The 19,671-nt window shown below is 45.6% G+C and overlaps 1 pseudogene; it reads right to left on the bottom strand.

Annotated features, from left to right (window-relative positions):
• Positions 1-549: 549 nt before the first annotated feature.
• LOC119270156 overlaps positions 550-19,671 on the bottom strand; it is a 32,102-nt pseudogene continuing 12,980 nt past the window's right edge.

Below are 19,671 nucleotides of genomic sequence, written 5' to 3'. Positions count from 1 at the left end.
AGGAGTGTGAGATGTCTTTTGTTTTCTCTCGGTGCAACGCACAGGCATGTTTACTAGTTTGTTGAAATTACAGAAATCATAGTTAGATGAAGACATATTTGCAATTGCCAAAGTTTTACCTTTGCATAAGAAATACATAATTTTCTTCCTCCAACCCTCTTGCATAGTAGACATGAAGTGCGTTCTACTACTACAGTGGGGCTGCTCAATCTCACAACCATGGAGAAGACAGCGTGCATGAACTTGCAGAGATGACTGAACTAGTATGGTATACATGGACATGTTTCTCTTCAGTCCAGATAATGTTCATTTCGCTTTGTTGTTGAAGCACCAGTTCTCCTTCGTCAACTTTAAATAAGGGCAGAGTGGAGTGATTAACCTTGTACAATCCAACAACCATGGAAAGGATGCAACGATGTGACAAGATATAGATGTGGTGATTTAAGTGCTATCATGTCACTGGTTGGCATCAATTGCGGTGAGCACTCGACTACTTTGCCCAAGAACATGCTAGTTCAATTGCAACCAACAATCAGTGACCTTTAAATCAAACCATGAAAACTCTCTTTATTTTTACGTTGTTTGGTAATATGATCTATGTTCTCTATACAACTGCTGAGGGTGACCCCGTAAAAGAATGAGAGAAGTTACTCGTCTGCAGTATATATCCTCTTAGTACGGAGAAATCCGGCAAGAAATACAACTCAGAAGGCATGAGCATCTGAGCAGATGTTTTATATGCTTAGTTGACCAATTGTCCTGTCGCACATGCAGACCCATCATCATCAAAAAACATTACTGGGAATTGAGGCACACGACCACTTGAATAAATACCGACTGCTCATTCTTATCCCTGATCAACTCTGAATTTTGTGGACAAGCTTGAGCTTGACATTGACCTTTGTGGTTTTGGGCGTGTGCAAGTTTCCACGTTGGATTTGTGGCAGCTGATCATTTAATGCCATTCGATGGGTTCTGCATTTTTGCTAGTTTTTCCCTTTGGTCGACCATTATGTTTGGCATTTTTACCCGTCAGAAACTTCAGTGCATGCTCGAGCGTAATCTTCTTTGGGTCTTGAGTCTGTAATCAGCCATTTTCAAGGCATTGTTAGACTTGCAATGAGAACATCCAAATTGAGAACTGTACAATTGTAACTGCGTATTTCTATTAAAGTTTCTTCGTAACCAGTTGACAACAATGCCGCAAACATCAGAATCTCATTTCGTATGGTTTCTGGTATTTAACAACACCAACACGTACCTTTGGCACTGGAGCAAGGGTTCCCCTGTGCCGGATACTAAATCCAGCTTTAGAATGTGTCATAAGTACTCGATGCTCGTCATCAGGATGTTTTCCCTGTTGGCAAAGATATCATCATGATGTAACTGAACAACACGTACAAAAATCTAACATTATAGAAAGGGAAACGATTGGGGCCGGCGCACCGGCCGAACCACTCGGCCGGTCGCGCGCGACCTGTGCGATCCCCTTTTCATCGGCCCACAAATTGCTCGCCATTAACGCCCCACGCGGCTGCGCTGCTTCCTCTCTCTCTATTTCATCTCGCCGGTCTCTATCTCAGTTGGCCGTCGCCGTTCGCCGCCCCCGCCGGCCGTCCTCATCGCCGGTGGCCACCCGCGCCGGCCGTCCCCGTCGCCGTTCGCCGTCCTCGCTCGCCGGCCCCGGCGGAAGCTGGAACCGCGTCGTGGCCTGCTGCAACCCGTGCCCAGGAGAGCTGCCATCATGGATGGCGAGCATGGTGAACGGCGAGCTGCGAGGACGGCGGCGCTCGCGCTGCAGACATGGCGGAGGCATTGCAGAACCTGCCGCACGCCCTCATGCTACAACCGTTTAACCAAAATGCTTCAAACCAAGATGAAAAAAGCTTCAACCAGATACATCAAAAGCTGCAAGCAGTCATTGCCATGGCGGAGTGCTACAACCGTCGACATAAAATGCTACAACCCTTGATGAAAAAGCTTCAACCCGAAACGATAGAGAAAGCATTAACCAAGGCTGCTACAAAGAAAAAAGCTGCAACCATTTGATAGAAAAGCTTCGACCGTAGATGAAAAAAGCTTCAACCAGATACATCAAAAGCTGCAAGCAGTCATTGCCATGGCGGAGTGCTACAACCGTCGACATAAAATGCTACAAACCTTGATAAAAAAGCTTCAACCCGAAACGATAGAGAAAGCATTAACCAAGGCTGTTTACAAGAAAAAAGCTGCAACCATTTGATAGAAAAGCTTCGACCCTAGATGAAAAAAGCTACAACCATTGAAAAAGAAAGCTACAAACATACACTGCATAATCAGAAAAGTTGCATCCGTTATAGAGAAAGCTTCAATCATATGTGCGAAATGCTTCAACCTGCGCGTGTCGCCACCGAGCCGCAATCACAGTGGTTGGCTGGCGGCCGTCGCCGACGCAATTTCCTGCAGCCATGAGCATCAACGGCGAGGGGCGGCGGCGGAGCTATAACCGGGGAGAGCTATAAGCGTTGCCGCTGCAAGCTGCAACCAGCAGAAGATAGTTGGAAGCGGCGATGGGGACGGGGCGGCGAGGGTTGGAAGCGGCGACGGGGACGGGCGGCGAGGGTTGGAAGCGGCGGCGGAGACGGGCGGCGAGGGTGTGGACGGGCGGCGAGGGATAGAAGACGCGGCGCGGCGCAGCCCAAGCGAGGGGATCGTGCCGAGGAAGAAGAAGCTGGGGGCGAGTTTTTTTTTTTTTTGCTCCAGATCCAACCGCGCACGCCTCGCATCGAACGGCTAGGGCTGGACCGGCCGAACGTTTCGGCCGGTGCGCCGGCGCCTAGCATCGCCCTTATAGAAAAGAATACCAGAATTTTTGGATACTGCAATAGCTCAATTGCATCTTTGATAGTGATAGAGTCAACATCTTTGACCTGAAAAGTTAGATATCTGCAATAAGTTTCTGGAAAGACAATTTGAAACGGTAATAATTAGTTAATTACCTCAGAAAGAGGAGCTCTTTTCTGAGATGCCCCTTTCCGATCCTCTCCAACCTGGATGTAGTAACCATAAGGACCTTGTTTCAAGAAGACCTGTAGAACGAGCAAAACTGTTGTACACACTTCCTACCTGAAAAATAAATAAAGCCAGATGCCATATAGACTGAAAGAAAAAAGACCTTTTCACTTGTATCAGGCATGACACCAAGTAACCTAGGTTCAAAAGACCTTGGAATTTGCTCGGAGGTTTCATTTTCATCATCTTCATCTGATAATGTGCGAGCGATGTACCTATCATAATTAGTTTAGCCATTAGGTATGATTGGTAGTGTCCCCGTAAAAAAAAAGATGATATTCAATTATAATCAAGAAACTGCAGTGGAAATTACAACTTGTAACAATAGAGAACAAGGGTTACTGCAGAGATCAAGCTCCAACTTCAAGGCATTTAATGTTTATGAGTAGGGATAACAAGATCATACTTGCACTTCGGATGTCGATCACAGCCTATAAAATAGCCTTCTCCATACCTACTAACTTTAAATCTGAGGGTTCCTTCAGAACAACTGCAGATATTCAGCAAACAGTTAAGTAGTATCAAGAAAGAAACATGGTTAATGCATCGCATAATAGGGTAACATCCTAGTTCGCAAAAAAAAATAAAAAAAAATAGGGTAACATCCTAGGTTTCCCCTGCCAACTTAATATGGACGAACTGTGCAAACATCTACGTTTGGGAAATGGCAAGTATTAAAAATTAGACTTCCTAAACAGGATTAAATACTCCCTCCGTCCCATAATATAAGATCGTTCAAGCTATGTTAGCTTGAAAAACGATCTTATATTGTGGGACGGAGGGAGTAAATTATTCAAGTATAATTATGGCATGCCTTACCTAGGGCAAATCCTACTGTCGGTGTCAAGGTCAGGAAAGAGGATAGGACAGAATTTCTCTTCAAGCATTCTCTCTACCTGCAAAAGTGGGTGATTCAAATGTAGATTCAAATTTCAGTTAGTGATCTAAACACTCTTATATTTCCTTACGGAGGGAGTACTTAAGTAACTGCGGGATGATAAGATAGCAACTTATTTGCTACACTAACAATGATCTATCAAAAGGACTAGATCTGCATAATTATCCATTATAGCATGCTACAATGGATGGGATGATGATGAGAAACAATAGAGAGGAGGAAAAGAAAAAGGAAATCAGAAGACAAATCCATTTGACTACTCCTAGGTAATTCTGCCCTAGTCTAATTATTTGTTTGTCTTAGCTTTAGCTACTGTTTCGGGGGAGACATGAGATCTCACATGTGAACTCGTGAGATCAACCCCAAAAAATCATATTTAGACGTTCCGAAAAAATCTGAAATTATTTGACAACATCCATGTGGGGTATGTCTACAACTCCGGAAAAAATCAGCTCGAAACTCGATGTAAATTTAGAGATTCAAAAAAGACAAATTCGAATGTGAATAGTGGCAGCTTTAGGTGAGTAGTAGTTTGACGTTATTCACATCTGATTTTGTCTTTTTTGTTTCTATTAATGTAAGTCGAATTAGGAGCTGAAACTTTTTGAGGTTGTACATCAAACATTGATGTGTGCCTACAAAAAATTGAGAATGTTTGAACATGTATTTTCAAAAAAATACATCTCATTGATCTCACCTAATGTGAGATCTCACACAAGTCTAATCCCTGTTTTCTAGGGTCTTCTAGCTGTGAGTATAATCCTAAATCTTAAGTAACATTTTCTAGAGTGTTCTAGAGTCCTCACCTCTAGTTCATAACCAGCCTATGTACCCCACTACCTATAAGAGACTTGATGTTTTTATCCAAGATCTTGGACTAGATCTTGTGCTCTAGGAGTTTTGGATTGAACTCCTGCTGCCATATCGGCCTATATCGCCTCTAGAGCGATATCTAGCGCAGCACATTGAAGTAGTTCCTTCAATGTAAGTGTTGTCCATTTTGTAGCAGCAAGGTGGAGTTCAATCCCAGCCAGCCTCCTCAACCTTGCGCTACTTCAGATGAGCTCAGGTGGGATTCAACATCCTATTGGAGGTGCAACAATCCCATCTAGGACTAGTATGCTATTTAGCTGGGGGATCAGTGAGCTGGTTACATCTTACTTTGTTCATCTATAAGCCTGTTCCGAAAATATTATAGCGAGAACTGCAAAAAAGGGTAATTAGGTAATACATACAAAATTTTGTTTGAATAAGAATAAGGGCTCTAGAACTGTGTTTTAGTTGGGTGATAGCAGCCTTTCAAGCAATAATGACAAACTATCCATCCAAAATAAGATATATCCGCAGATGTAAGAGAATTGTCATAGCCCACAACTTATCATTTGTCCCTGGAAGAAATGCAAAACTTGCTAGTTTCAGATGATATGTCAAACAAAAGCTGGTTTGACTATGAGATAGTAAAACTTGGGAGTAATAACCACATGCGAGATGTAGTTGTTTACGTGAAAAACCTTCTGGGTGCAAGGGTACAGATATTTTCCAAGGAACCACACAAAAAAAATTACCTTTCTGACATCCCACTGCCTAGCATCTCCGCAATATTTGCTGAATCGTTCCCAGTAATCTTTCAGGAGACCCTTCCATTCAGTTGACCCAGCAGAGACATTGTCTAGCTGTTAATGAACCAGAAAAAGGAACATTAACAGGATTATTACAACAACTGAATTTCTCATATGCCTAGTTACTTGCTGTTAACAAAAGAAAGAAAAATCTTCATATTACCACGTTTCCTATTCGGACATCAGCGTAGTTCTCATCTTTAAGGAAAAGGGTTATCCAGTTGAGGATCATAGCCTTATGGCAGATTTATATATTGACTCTGTACCCTCGGTTCTATTATGAATTTACAATTAATATCTCTAAGGAAAAGGGCTATCTGGTACTCTGTTTGGGAAACCATGTAAAGTTTCAAACCTGTAAATCACATAGCCCAATATTCTACTGAGCACCAATAAAACCAGTGTATATATTCGTATTTCTTTCCCTAGTAAATGTTGTTTGGATAAAAGGTATTTAGTTTGCTTGCTGGGAATCCTGAGCTAAACACAGAACTAAGTGAGCTCAGACATGATTACAGGAACAGGGAGATGAATAGAAGTTTCAGTATTCAACACACAACATAATCTGGTCAACCTAACAAGAGCTCCAATATCTGAATCACAAATTTGGTAACCTAGAATCTTAATATCACAAACGATCAAGATGCTCAATTGAGTAGCACATCTGACAATTATAACACCGCAGATCTTGCTGGGGAGGCCAAGCATGGAGAAGCTGTGGAGGGAGTTGTCCGTGAGAGGCGTGGATAGAGAAGACATGAGCAGATCAGGCGAGTAGAGGAGGCGGGCAGTGAAGGAGGCTCGTACGGCAACAGAGGAAGGGTGGAGGAGCAGCTCGGTGCCGCCGGTAAGACAAGGGGAAGGGTTGTGCTAGACCAATTAGGAGCGCATGGAGCCATTGACAAGCTGGAGAAGCAACTAAGGAGGAGAGCTCGTGGCGGCCGGCATCACCCCGCATGTGGTGGTCGGTGCTCGCGTCTCACTCTGACATGATATTTGTTCTATTGAAATCCGAACCAGCCTACCAAATTATTACTTTCCGGGCGTCGAGGAATACGACGTATTGGGGTTGGACCAAAACAGGGGATCCAAACGAATTTTGAAAGTTCTGAGCTAATTTATTCATAGGCCTGTAATTTACACCTGTATTAAGATCAAAACTGGGCTTCCATACGGGCTTTAAGAATCATAGGCTTAGGGTAGAATTCCATCTTGACTCTGTACCCTTGATTCCACTATGATCATTGATCAAAACTTCTAAGAAAGGATAAATAGTGATGCATACGCTGTCATGGTCATGGACTTACCCAGCCAAGCTCAGTACGAGACTGCACAAGGAATGGGAACTACCCCACTGGACTGGGCTATGCTTGCATGTCTTCATATTTGGATTTGTTGTTAGAATAATCCGAGGCACGTTGTCAATCATCCGAGGACCAAACAATCACACAAGGCACGACACCGAGATTTGTTAACGAGGTTCACCAAACTCGGCTACATCCTCAGGGCCTGACTATGGGCGCTCCTTCCCGTGACACCAGCACAACACCGAGATTTGTTGTTAGAATAATCTGAGGCACGTCGTCAATCATCCGAGGACCAAACAATCACACGAGGCACAACACCGAGATTTGTTAACGAGGTTCACCAAACTCGGCTACATCCCCAGGGCCTGACTACGGGTGCTCCTTCCCGTGACACCATCACAATACCGCAGACCGGCCACCCGAGCACCGGCACACGCTGCTGGCTCCCCCAGTGTGCCTGTGCTATTATGGTGGCGTAGGTTACATCGTGTGTCTATCATTGCATTATATAGGAGGCCGAGGATACAAGTGCCCTATTAGGACACGACTCCTACCTTATCTAGACACAGTACAACTTAGAGTCCAGATGTAACCTACCTTGTAGACAATATTCGGCACAACTCCAAAAAACTCCACCTTGGCGAATATTCTCCACCATCTTGAATCCGTCTATGTGTCAAACTTCCATGTACATTGGACTTAAGCTTATCCATGAGTACAACTGCTACTTCTAGACTCCATGTGACTCCACCTACAACTGTAGTCCCTTCTTTTGTTGATCACAGTCAACACTCGAGCAAAATTTTGTTCCTCTTTACTCTACTTTGTGCTCCCAACTTCCTGAGTATCCGTTCAACACCATCACACACTGATCATTGATCTGCATGAAAGTGAACAACTCACTTATTACATGCCACACATAAGAGTAACCTGAACTCAACATCCTCGCTCTTTTTCGACCGCCTGTCTAAAACTTGAAGGAATTTCACTGTTGCTTGTAGTCATCCCGAGTCAAATTCGTAGTTGTCTCACCACATGCCTGACCAGCAGAGCCGTGGTCCGTCCCCATGTCCTGTGCATACTGCACACCTCGCCGCTATTAGCCTATTACCGCATAGAGCCTCTGCTATCTCGTCGAGTCTCAAGGGTCGCAAACCCACACCACTCAACCCCCACTGCAGAGTACCACTGATCATCACTGACCGATGACGAGTTTCACTTTTTCATCGGACCACTAGGCTCTAGTCTGAACCATGTGTCTCTCGCTTTTCCCGTTCAATAGGCTTCGACTCTCTGTCAACTTACGTCGTAGCCCCTCAATCAGCACCAAGTGGAATCCCCTGTCGAACTCCAGCTCCACCTTCAACATAACTCCATGGTAGATGATCAGTCCACCCCGTGCCCCGTCGACTTCAAGCTCTCATGCATACGCCGTCTTGAATCAACCCCGCGCTATAGTCTTGTCGAAGCCACACAAGCCCTCGGACATGTGCCACATGTTTCCACGCCCATAAGTCGATCACCATGAGCATCACGATTCCTATGTCGTCTTCGCTGAAGGTGGAGCTGGGCATGTTGTCAATCATCAGAGGACCAAACAATCACACGAGGCACAACACCGAGATTTGTTAACAAGGTTCACCAAACTCGTCTACATCCCCGGGGGCCGACTACGGGCACTCCTCCCCGTGACACCATCACAATACCGCACACCGGCCACCCAGGCACCGACACACGCCGCCAGCTCCCCCTGTGTGTCTGTGCTATTATGTTGGCATAGGTTACATCGTGTGTCTACCCTCACATTATATAGGAGGCGTAGGATACAAGTGCCCTATTAGGACACGACTCGTACCTTATCTAGACACAATACAACTCAGAGTCCAACTGTGACCTACCTTGTACGCAATATTCGACACAACTCCAACATTTGTTAGATGCATATCTTCACATCTGGTTAGTTTGGATACGGTATTATCTTTAGTTGATTTGTCGCGCTAGATATCCTTGTCAGGTGGCTGCCAATATAAGCATGATATTACCATCTATTTTCATCAAGTAATAAATAACAAAGTCTTGCCAAATTCCTAAAGTCCACCGTTGGTCTCTCCCTTGGCTGGCTATTCTAGATCTCTTCACCCAAGCTGTGACCACCATCTAGAGTCATTCTACCCCAAGTCGCTACTGCTGACCTCCCTCTTTACATGTTTACCACCAATGATAAACCAGGTTTATGATAGGCACTCTGCTGGAAGTGTAGAAAATTGATCCAGAAGAAATGATTATCCTCATTTGTTGGTTATAAAAATTCTGAAGATGTCATTCATCAGAAAATTCATGGAATAATTTGTAGTCGAGGTTTCAACAGATTGCCATGATCTAGTGCCAAAGGGTTTGTACAGACCCCCAACACCAACATCAACACCACACACACACACACACACACACACACACACACACACATGCAAGGAGGCTTATTGACCGATTTGGATATCTCCCAAGTTTTTTCGTATTGTATTTCCATTGTAAATTGTGATGAAAAGCCTTTTCTCCTTCTAAACAATTCATTTGATAGTAACCTGCCTTCAGTTATGATTTTAGTGGAACTCCACTGTGCAGATTCATATTGTTTAAATGGACGAACAGGGTTGCACATCTCCAGATGGCCAACATTGGGTAGAGGGATTTAATTTATTGTACAACTACCAGTCAGTTTTTTTATGGCTACTTGCCACAACCAGTTTTCCCATAATGGATTCAGAATCACAATTCCTAAATTATTCTGCAGCCATAATGCTGAGGTAACAACAGGACAAAAGCCCAAAACTACTCAATTTTGCATATTTTGAACCAGTTACACATTTCTAAATAATATTGATAATAGTATTATTTAAAACAACAGGAAAAATGAACACGGTATAACCGTTCTTTTCAAAGTATGTGGATCTAACTTCCTACTGAAATCAACTTGCAGCTTTCCAGGAATTTCATATTATCCTAAACCACTAGCTAAGCTGGTTTCTGAAACCATAGCAAAGAACATGCACACAAAAAATGTACAGATAAGCTACAGGCTGAAAAAAAATTAGTACCTCCGTCTCCATGTTAGCAGTAAAGCTGTAATCGGCAATCTCAGAGAAAAGATGTGAAAGAAATGCTGAGACCTGAAAAACAGATGGTGTTGAGCATGTGTAAAAATTAGACATAGAAAGCTGAAATCTCATACACAAGAAAACTGAAATAGTGCAACCTCAGCTAGGTGAACTGAAAGAACGCCTTAAAACACAGGCTAAAGCAATATGCAAAAAAAATTAAACAGCAGAAAAATGAAATAACAGGTGAAGTGTACTTGGGCATTTGCAAAACCATGAAATGTACAGCGTTGTAAGGACATCATTTCATCTTGATAAGAGACATGAGAAAGAGTAATAAAGGTACAATTACAAAGATGATGAGTTGGTACAATGCATACAAATGCACTGGCAGTGCAGACAATGTAACAAAAACAATGCACGTAACTGTCAGACATTATTTCTGAGCAAGTCAACATAATGGAATTTCAGATGGCATCACGACAGAAGTTGTTTTGACAGGATCTTTGCAGAAGGGTGAAGATGGCATCAGGAACAAGGATATACCATTCGACCGCGGAATTCAGGGTGCAGAACACGACTTTTTACTGTCACGTATTTCCGGTCCTGGATGGCACAAGTATGGCAAAAACTCTTATCCATTAGCACAAGTAGTTGCTAATTATAATGAATGAAGAAAGTACCGCCAATGGTAATTAATGGAACTACAAATTTGGCATATGGTGAATTCATAAGACCTCGCAACTGCTGGTCTCGGCCATGTGTTACTGTTATCAAAACATGATACTTGTATTTAGCATGGAGAAAACTGTAAACTAACCAGTTGTGCATACTAGTAACCACCCGGGAGAGAGACCTGTTGTTGTGTCTCAGACTCACCTTGTTTTGGCTGTTTCGTATGTGTGTGTGGCGGCTCTCCTGAGAACGGGAGGACTGGATGCCTCCTTCTAGGTCAGTACCTCCACATGGGCTTGGGCCCTAAGTGACAAGGCTTGATGGGCTTGGGCCCATACCGGTTCAACACTCCCCCTCAAGATGGGTGGTAGATATCTATCATCCCCATCTTGTCACATGCCAAGTTACAGTCCTTCGTTCCCAGTCCCTTTGTCAAGCAATCTGCAAACTGCTGCCCAGAGCTGACGTGAGTAAGACTGATGATACCAGCATCAAGTTTCTCCTTAATGAAGAAGCGATCAATTTCCACATGTTTTGTCCTATCATGCTGAACTGGGTTATTAGCAATAGCTATAGCTGACTGATTGTCACACCACACCTTCAAGGGTCCCTTCCTCAGAAGTTTCAACTCGCTCAGTAGGTACTTCACCCAGAGCATCTCACATAACCCTTGAGATAAAGCTCTATACTCGGCTTCTGCTGTTGATCTAGACACAACAGGTTGTTTCTTGCTTCTCCACGACACCAAGTTTCCTCCCACAAACACACAGTAGCCAGAAGTTGATCTTCTATCATCTTGACAACTGGCCCAATCAGAGTCACTATAGCCATCCACTTCAAGATGTCCACTCTTCGCAAACCACAACCCTTTACCTGGAGTCCCCTTCAAGTATCTCAGAATTCTGTGCACAATATCAAGATGCCCACTCCTTGGTTCATGCATGTATCTGCTCACCACACCCACGGCATACGTAATGTCAGGCCTGGTATGACACAAGTACAATAACCTCCCAACCAGTTTCTGATAATCTTCCTTATTCACCAGCTCGCCTGACTGAGCTGTCACTTGATGATTTTGTTCAATCGGCGTAGGGGCTGCACGGCATCCCATCATGCCCATGTCACTCAAGAGATCCAAGGTGTATTTCCTTTGGCACAAAGATATTCCCTTCTCTGTCCGGGCCACTTCAATCCCAAGGAAGTATTTTAGGTTGCCCAAATCCTTCACCTCAAACTCATTGCTCAGACACCCCTTCAATCTCTTTATTTCCTCCTCATCATCTCCGGTGATGATAATGTCGTCCACATAAACTGCAAGAATGGTGATCTTTCGATTAGAGAGTGAGTGTCTGTAGAACACCGTGTGATCACCATTACATTGACCATACCCCATAGCACGGACAGCACGCCTGAACCTATCAAACCAAGCCCTCGGCGATTGCTTCAGTCCATACAAGGATTTCTTCAGCCTGCATACCTTCCCCGTTGTCAGTGAAGTACCAAAACCTGGTGGTATCTCCATGTACACTTCTTCCTGCAACTCACCATGCAAGAAGGCATTCTTGACATCTAATTGATGCAATTTCCACCCAAAGTTTGCAGCACAGGAAACCAATATCCTTACTGTGTTCATCTTTGCCACTGGAGCAAACATCTCGTCATAGTCAATTCCATAAGTTTGACTATATCCTGTGGCGACCAATCTGGCCTTATACCGTTCCACCTTCCCCTCAGGATTCTGCTTCACTGTATAGATCCACTTACAACTCACTGCTTTCTTTCCTGCCGGCAATGTGGTTAGCACCCACGTCTTATTTTTCCTCAGTGCTTCCAACTCTTCTATCATTGCTTCATGCCACTTCGGATCTTGCTTTGCAATCTTCCAATCCTTTGGGATTGACACAGTTTGAAGAGAGGCAACAAACACTCTATAGGAAGGAGACAAAGCCTCATAAGACACAAAATTTCCAATGTCATGATCATCCAAAAACTCCAGTGGTAAAGCCTTCCCAGCCGCTTCACGTGTCCCCTTTCGCAACGCAATAGGTAGCTCCACTGTGTCAGATGAGCTTGCACCACTGCCTTGCTGCTCCCCCTGCACTGACTGCTCCCCCTGCACTTGTTGCTCCCCCTCATGCACAAGTGGTTGCCGCCGAGAATATACCAGACGAGTGTCAGATGAGTCATGCACCTGTGGCACTTGTGGCTCTCGCCGAGAGTACACTAGGGGGATCTTCTGCCACCGATCTCGAACAGGGAGCTGGAGATTACCAATCTGAATGGAACCCACGGTTGGTTGGACCCGTACCTGCACATCACCATCAGTGAGAGTACCAACCGAAATTGTACCCACAATTGGCTGGACTTGAACCTGCACATCATCATCATCAATGTTAGTGCCCACAGAATCCGCGTGAGTGTGAGATACAGCCTTCTCCCCCTCTTGACCATCTTGCACAGAGTGGAAATGGTCAAGCTCTTGAAACAACACACTTAGATCTGTTGGCTCACCATAAAATGGCTCAGACTCCCTGAAGGTTACGTCCATACTGACAAACCTGCGTTTCTCTGAGGGACACCAACATTTATATCCCTGTTGACTAGAAGAATAGCCCAGAAAAATACACTTCACTGCCCGCGGATCAAGTTTTCCAACAGAAGGACGGTGATCTCGAACAAAACAAGTACTGCCAAACAACTTTGGGGGGACAACAAACTTAGTTTCTCCATATACTAGCTCACACGGAGATTTCATGCTTAGTATTCTTGATGGTGTCCTGTTGATCAAGTATGTGGCTGTCATAACTGCTTCACTCCACAAGAATTTGGGCACATTCATCGTAAACATCAATGACCGGGCAACCTCAAGAATATGCCGATTTTTCCTTTCTGCCACTCCATTCTGAGGAGGGGTGTCTGGGCATGAAGTTTGATGAAGAATACCGTGATCAGACAAGTAAGCCCCAAATGTGTTGTTCACATACTCTGTCCCATTGTCAGTCCTGATCACCTGCACCTGCACCTGAAACTGATTCTTCACCAAGGCATGGAAATTCTGAAAACAGCTAAACACCTCATCTTTGTGACGCATCAAATAAATCCAAGTCATACGAGAATAGCAATCGATGAATGCAACAAAGTATTTCATTCCATTCATTGATACAGCTGGGCTCTTCCATACATCCGAATGAATAAGCATAAAAGGAGATATGCTCCTAAGCCCCTTACTCACATATGAGGCTCGTGTGTGTTTGGCATATTCACAAGCATCACATGTCAACTTGCCCTTGCCTATCCCACACATAACATCCGGAAAGATTCTACTCATCTTATCAAAAGATACATGGCCCATCCTACAGTGATGGATCATCGCCTCCTTCTCCTTGTCCTCCATGGTCGCAGCACACACCAAGTCCGGCTGCACCTCCTGGTCCATGTACCAGAGCCCCCTACGCCTGGTGCCAGTCCCAACCGTCTGACTCGTCTGTCGCTCCTGAATCACGCACCCGAATTTGTCAAGGATCACACGACAGTCAATTTGATCAATTAGAGCACTGAAAGAGACCAAATTGACAGGAAAAGCCGGCACATGTAAAACTGAGGATAGGGAGATGGTCGGAGTGCACTTGACTGTGCCAACCCCCATGACAGGCTGGTTTGTGCCATCAGCAATTTGCATAGTGCACGTGTGAGATGGAGGGTGCTTATTGTAAGACTCAAACATGCAGGATTTACTAGCAACATGCTTAGATGCTCCAGAGTCAAGAACCCACTCTGGAGCACTCTCATTAGAAGCAAGAGATGCCTTTTCCGGATTACCTTCATCAGTAGAGGCCCAGAGAGCAAAAGTCTCCATAGTTAGCATCGTCTGCATCTTTGCCTTTTGACGTCCCAATGTCTCCTGCCACTGCCATGTGAGCCCTCTGATCTCCTGAGTGTCCTGAGTAACCACCTCTGCCCATAGAAGCCTGACCCCTTGAGGTCCCTGAGTATCCACCTCTGCCTCTACTCCTGCCTCTGCCAGTTCCCCCTCTGTTGTATCCCCTGCCTCTGCCACGAGTTGGACAGGCCCACTTCCAGTGACCTATCTCCCCACAGATATGACATTTGTTGGGATCGCTCCACTCCATGCGCTCAGTGACTGCAAATGTCGAAGCCGGCACAGCCTTCATGTCTGCATGCTCAAGAGATAGCCGCACCTCCTCTTGAGACATTGCAGCAATAGCCTCCTCAATAGAGGGCAGAAGAGGTTGGTGCAACAGGGAAGCCCTCCTGCCATGAAAGCAACCTCTAAGACCCTCCAACAGTTTCAGCACACGCCTGCGTGCAATCCACTTGCGCCCTGACTCGATGCAAGCCGCATCATAGAGTTCCAGAGGGTCGCAGTTATCCTGCTCTGCCCACAGAGCCTGCAGCTCTGCCACATATGCCATCACTGACATGTCGTCACCTTGATACAGCCGACTGATCTTCCCCTCAATCTGAGCAATTAGCATGACATTGCCCTTGCCTGAGTACAAAGTGGACAGAGTCGTCCATATCGCAGCGGATGTGGATAGCCCCTCCACAGAGCATCCAATGGGGGGCACTACCGAGTTCAACAACCAGCCAATGAGCACAGAGTTTATGACCTTCCATCTCTTTCCCTCCACAGTAGTCTTGTCTCCTGGTTCAGCAACAACACCCAACAAGTGCCCATCAAGCTCCTTCTGTTCCACAGCCAGCAACGCCCTCCGGGACCAGCTCAGATAATTGGTAGTCCCCTCTAACTTCATGTCCATGGGTGACAGTTCGATCTTCTGAGCCACTTCCTGTCGAGGAACGATGGCCCCAGATTTCGACTCCTCGAGGAACTTAGCTAGCTTCTCGAAAGCCTCAGCAAGGCCTGTTGGCTCACTCATCTTCAGAGACAGGCTCTACACACCCAACAACAACAGCAGCAAGCACAGCCGCACACAGTCCTCTGCAGAATCAGCAGCAACAGTCCGCTGCACACATACAGCAAGGCCCTCTGTTCTTTCTCCCCCTCTGCTCACACTCCGCACGCGCAGCAGCAACAATAAGCAGCACCTTCCTCTTCTTCAATCCCAGCAGCCAGGACACAACGGCAACGAGCAGAGCCGTGCGGACTCGCTCTCTCCCTCCGCGCGAACGACAGCAGCACGCCTCTCCTGCTCTCCACGTTCGCTGTTCCTCCGGCTCTTCTCCTCGTCCTGCGCCACAGCCGCACGCCTCCACGCGCACAGCCGCCGTTGATTTCCCGCTGGCCCGCGCAGCCGCCGTGCGCTTGCCGCCGTGACGCGCAGCCGCACGCGCGCGCTCGCACACAGCCACGTCCGCCCAGATGCGCCGCCGCCTCCCCACCGGACTCCGCCGCCGGCCGGCGACTAGGCCACCGTCGCCGTCGTCCCCAGCACCTCGCCTGCGTCTGATACCATGTTGTGTCTCAGACTCACCTTGTTTTGGCTGTTTCGTATGTGTGTGTGGCGGCTCTCCTGAGAACAGGAGGACTGGATGCCTCCTTCTAGGTCAGTACCTCCACATGGGCTTGGGCCCTAAGTGACAAGGCTTGATGGGCTTGGGCCCATACCGGTTCAACACCTGTTAATCTGTACTAGAAATCAATTGAGTACGCCAGGTTTCAGAAAACCGAACCCATGTTGCAGACCACTAAAAAAGTCAACTTTCCCAGCAATCCAAAAGTCAACTGTGACATGCATTGCTAAGTTACCGCATGTCACGTGTGAGCTTTGTGGCATGTGGCCATGTGCAGCACTCGAGGGCAATTACATGAACCAACTAACCCAAAGATGTCATTCAGCATTAACGTGTTCACGAGACTTGACTCAGGAATCATCAGATATACTAGAAATAGCTAAACGGACATTCAAGAAAGGGAATGGGATGTATTTTTCACATAACAATAGATAGCACGTTAAGCTACCTGCAACACCCTCATTATAGAGGCGTACGTAGATGGCCTTCCGATTCCAAGTTCCTCCATCTTTTTAATCTGGCATTACAAGGCACGCTGTGAAAATCATAGGTTATAGAACAAACCAATACTAAGGAACCCTTCTTATTTCAGGCATGTGCAATTACAAGAGGAATACCAAGTGAAAAATCCAAACCGTAGGTTATTACTGACCAATGCACCCTCAGAATAACGGGACGGAGGTTTAGTAAAGTGCTGTTCAAGATTCACGTTAATGGGAGACACCAAATCCTTCATCTGAGAAAAAGGACATATGCTATGACATAGTTCAATGATGGCCAGCAATCTGTGGTCACATGAAGAAAAAAATGGGTACAGAAAGGGAATATCAGAGGCCAATCAGCAACTGCTAACCTCTAATTTGGACAAGGCCTCGAAATTATCCTGATGTGCAGTTTCTCCTTCGGGGTTTTCACTGGACCCAGTTGCTTCAGTGTCCTACAAGCAACACATTCTCATTATTTGGTTCTGTAAGCTCATAAAACTGAACACTGGGCACACAGTCATTTTACAAAACACAACCATCTTCTATCCATGTGAAAGCTTAACTATTCACTCCTTAGGGGTTGTTTGGATAACGGGTATTTAGGAAGCTAGTTTTCCTCGATCTCGTTTAGCACCGCAATAAACCCATAGTAATAACGGGTATTTAGGAACAAAGTTAGGTATTTAGGAAGCTAGTTCCCCCCACCCATGTCCACAAAAAGCCAAATCTACAAATGGGTTCAAGGCCTTCTTAATCCAAACATGATTTTCTATGAGTGCATACCTAACTGAATTATATATAAACAAAACCGGTTTTCCGGAAAATCTTCTTAAAACAAGGTTTACTACGTACTTGCTATCCAAACAACCACTTACGGAAAACTAGAAGCTAACGCATAACAGTAAAAATTAGAGATGCTGATGAATCGGCAGAAATTCACGCTTCCAGCAAAGCAGGAAATGGGACATCCTGTGGTGAAAAATACATGACAATCTACGGGGTATTACATGATTACGTACAACACAAAACGCACTATAAAGCAATTTTAATATAGATAAGCTATTCAGTAGATTTACTAGTGAAAACAAGGCATATTTTATTCCCATACATAAGAATACAGAATGCAAAAAGATCAACATTGCATCAGTTGAAGATAAACCTTCAAGCAAGTTCAGTAGAAAAAATCAATAACGTACAGTATTGTTTGTATACTTCACAAATGCACACCATAAATGAGTCGAAACTTCCCCGCAAAAAATGAGTTAGGACATGTTGAATTTGTAGAGGATGTCAAACTAACCAGGAAGAACCAGCTGAAAATGGCCAGTTTTCATAACAGGCCAAAGCCCGGTTTGTCAAAAACAAGACCAGTTGAGAGTTGAGACCATTAAGCACACCCTGATATGCATCCTATGCAGAATAGGTGTATTAGTATTATCATTGTTGCATAAAATGGCTGTTAGATTTAGTTTGGCCCTGATATCCTAAATTATATCCACATCCAACTGAGAACATATTGTCTTCTATGTTCATATCCTAAAAGAATAAAGTGGTGGATCAGACAGATTGTATTTGAGCCATGTCACCCCTAATACACACATACATATATATGCAGAGTTATGAATAGGGTTTGTGGTGGGAACTGGGAAGAGAGGGACAAGGGAAAAGGGAAAAACTCCCTAATTCTGGTTAATTCAACTGAATGGATGCCTCGCGTTTCGAAGAGGGGTAGAAGACCTAACAACTTCAAGTAACAAGAGAAAGGAATCTGGTCATATCTTAAATAATTCGCTTAAGGTCCGTGAAATTAAACAAGGAATCTAATCACATTTATATCTTGCAGCAGGCACTGGGCACCTCCTTTGATGTTGATGTGGACCAGCTCACATTGTAACAGATACAGACCAAATTAAGGTTACAGAGATGATAAAGATGAACACAATTATGCAATCATCCTCATCCCTTGAAACATGAAATGATATCATGAGTGAGATGAATACAACATATTTCCTACTAAATCTACTCATGGGCTGGCCAAAGTAGCATAAAGGAAAGTGGAGAATGCTACTGTCATGTGGGGCCAGCCCTATAGGCGCAAGGGACCTGCACGGGCCGGCCCTGCACCTGCCTAAAAATATGTCCTAGTTTAATTATAGTTTTTTTTAGATTAGGAGTCTAGGTATTAGTTGGAAAGGTTTAGTCCCGTAGAAGGTTACCCTGCCAACACCCAATTGTAATAGGAGTCTGTAATCTGGTCTTGTAATTAGGCTATATATAGCCAGCCCTTGGATCAATAAACGCAAGCAGAAAATAACCTACAACCTCACCTCCTTGCTCCTGCGCCACGGCGCCCCTCTTCAACCCCCTTCTCCAACCATAGGCCGGCGAGGGCCTCGCCCTCGTCCTCCTACAACCCACGACTACAACCTGCGCGGCAATCAGCCAGGCCGTGACAACTTGGTATCAGCTTCCTCGTCGATCCCAGCGGCCATGTCTCCGCCACCGCCGCCGGTGCCCCTGCCGCAAACCCTAGCAGACCTCGCGACCAAACAGCACGAGGATCATGAGGCCGTGGTCGCCACTTTGAACAGCCTCTCGGAGGAGAACCACACCGCTCGGACAGAGCGCGCCGAGGACCGCGCCACCCACCAGTCCATCACCGAGACGCTCAAAACCCTCCAGGGCCAGCTGGCGGACATGTCACAGCAGCAACGTGCACAGAACCTGGCCCTCCTTCGGCTGGAAGGCAAGGGCACGCCTCAATTGGGTTACCGGGCTCCTGCGGCCCTCAAATGCGTCGTCCCACACCGGGGGCCCAGCCGATCTGGCGGATCGGGCTCCGCGCCTCTACAAGATTGATTTTCCCCTCTTTGACGGGGCCAGCGATCCGCGACCATGGCTGACACGCTGCAATCTCTTCTTCCTCGGGCAGCGAACGCCGGAGTCGGATAAGACGTGGCTCGCCTCATACCATCTCACCGATGTCGCCGCATTATGGTATGGCCACCTCGAGACTAAGTTGGGCCAGCGGCCATCCTGGACCGAGTT

This window comes from Triticum dicoccoides, chromosome 1A (genome assembly GCF_002162155.2).
Source record: "Triticum dicoccoides isolate Atlit2015 ecotype Zavitan chromosome 1A, WEW_v2.0, whole genome shotgun sequence".
In the NCBI taxonomy this organism is placed as follows: Eukaryota; Viridiplantae; Streptophyta; class Magnoliopsida; order Poales; family Poaceae; genus Triticum; species Triticum dicoccoides.
This window is presented reverse-complemented; position numbering and strand designations above follow the sequence as displayed.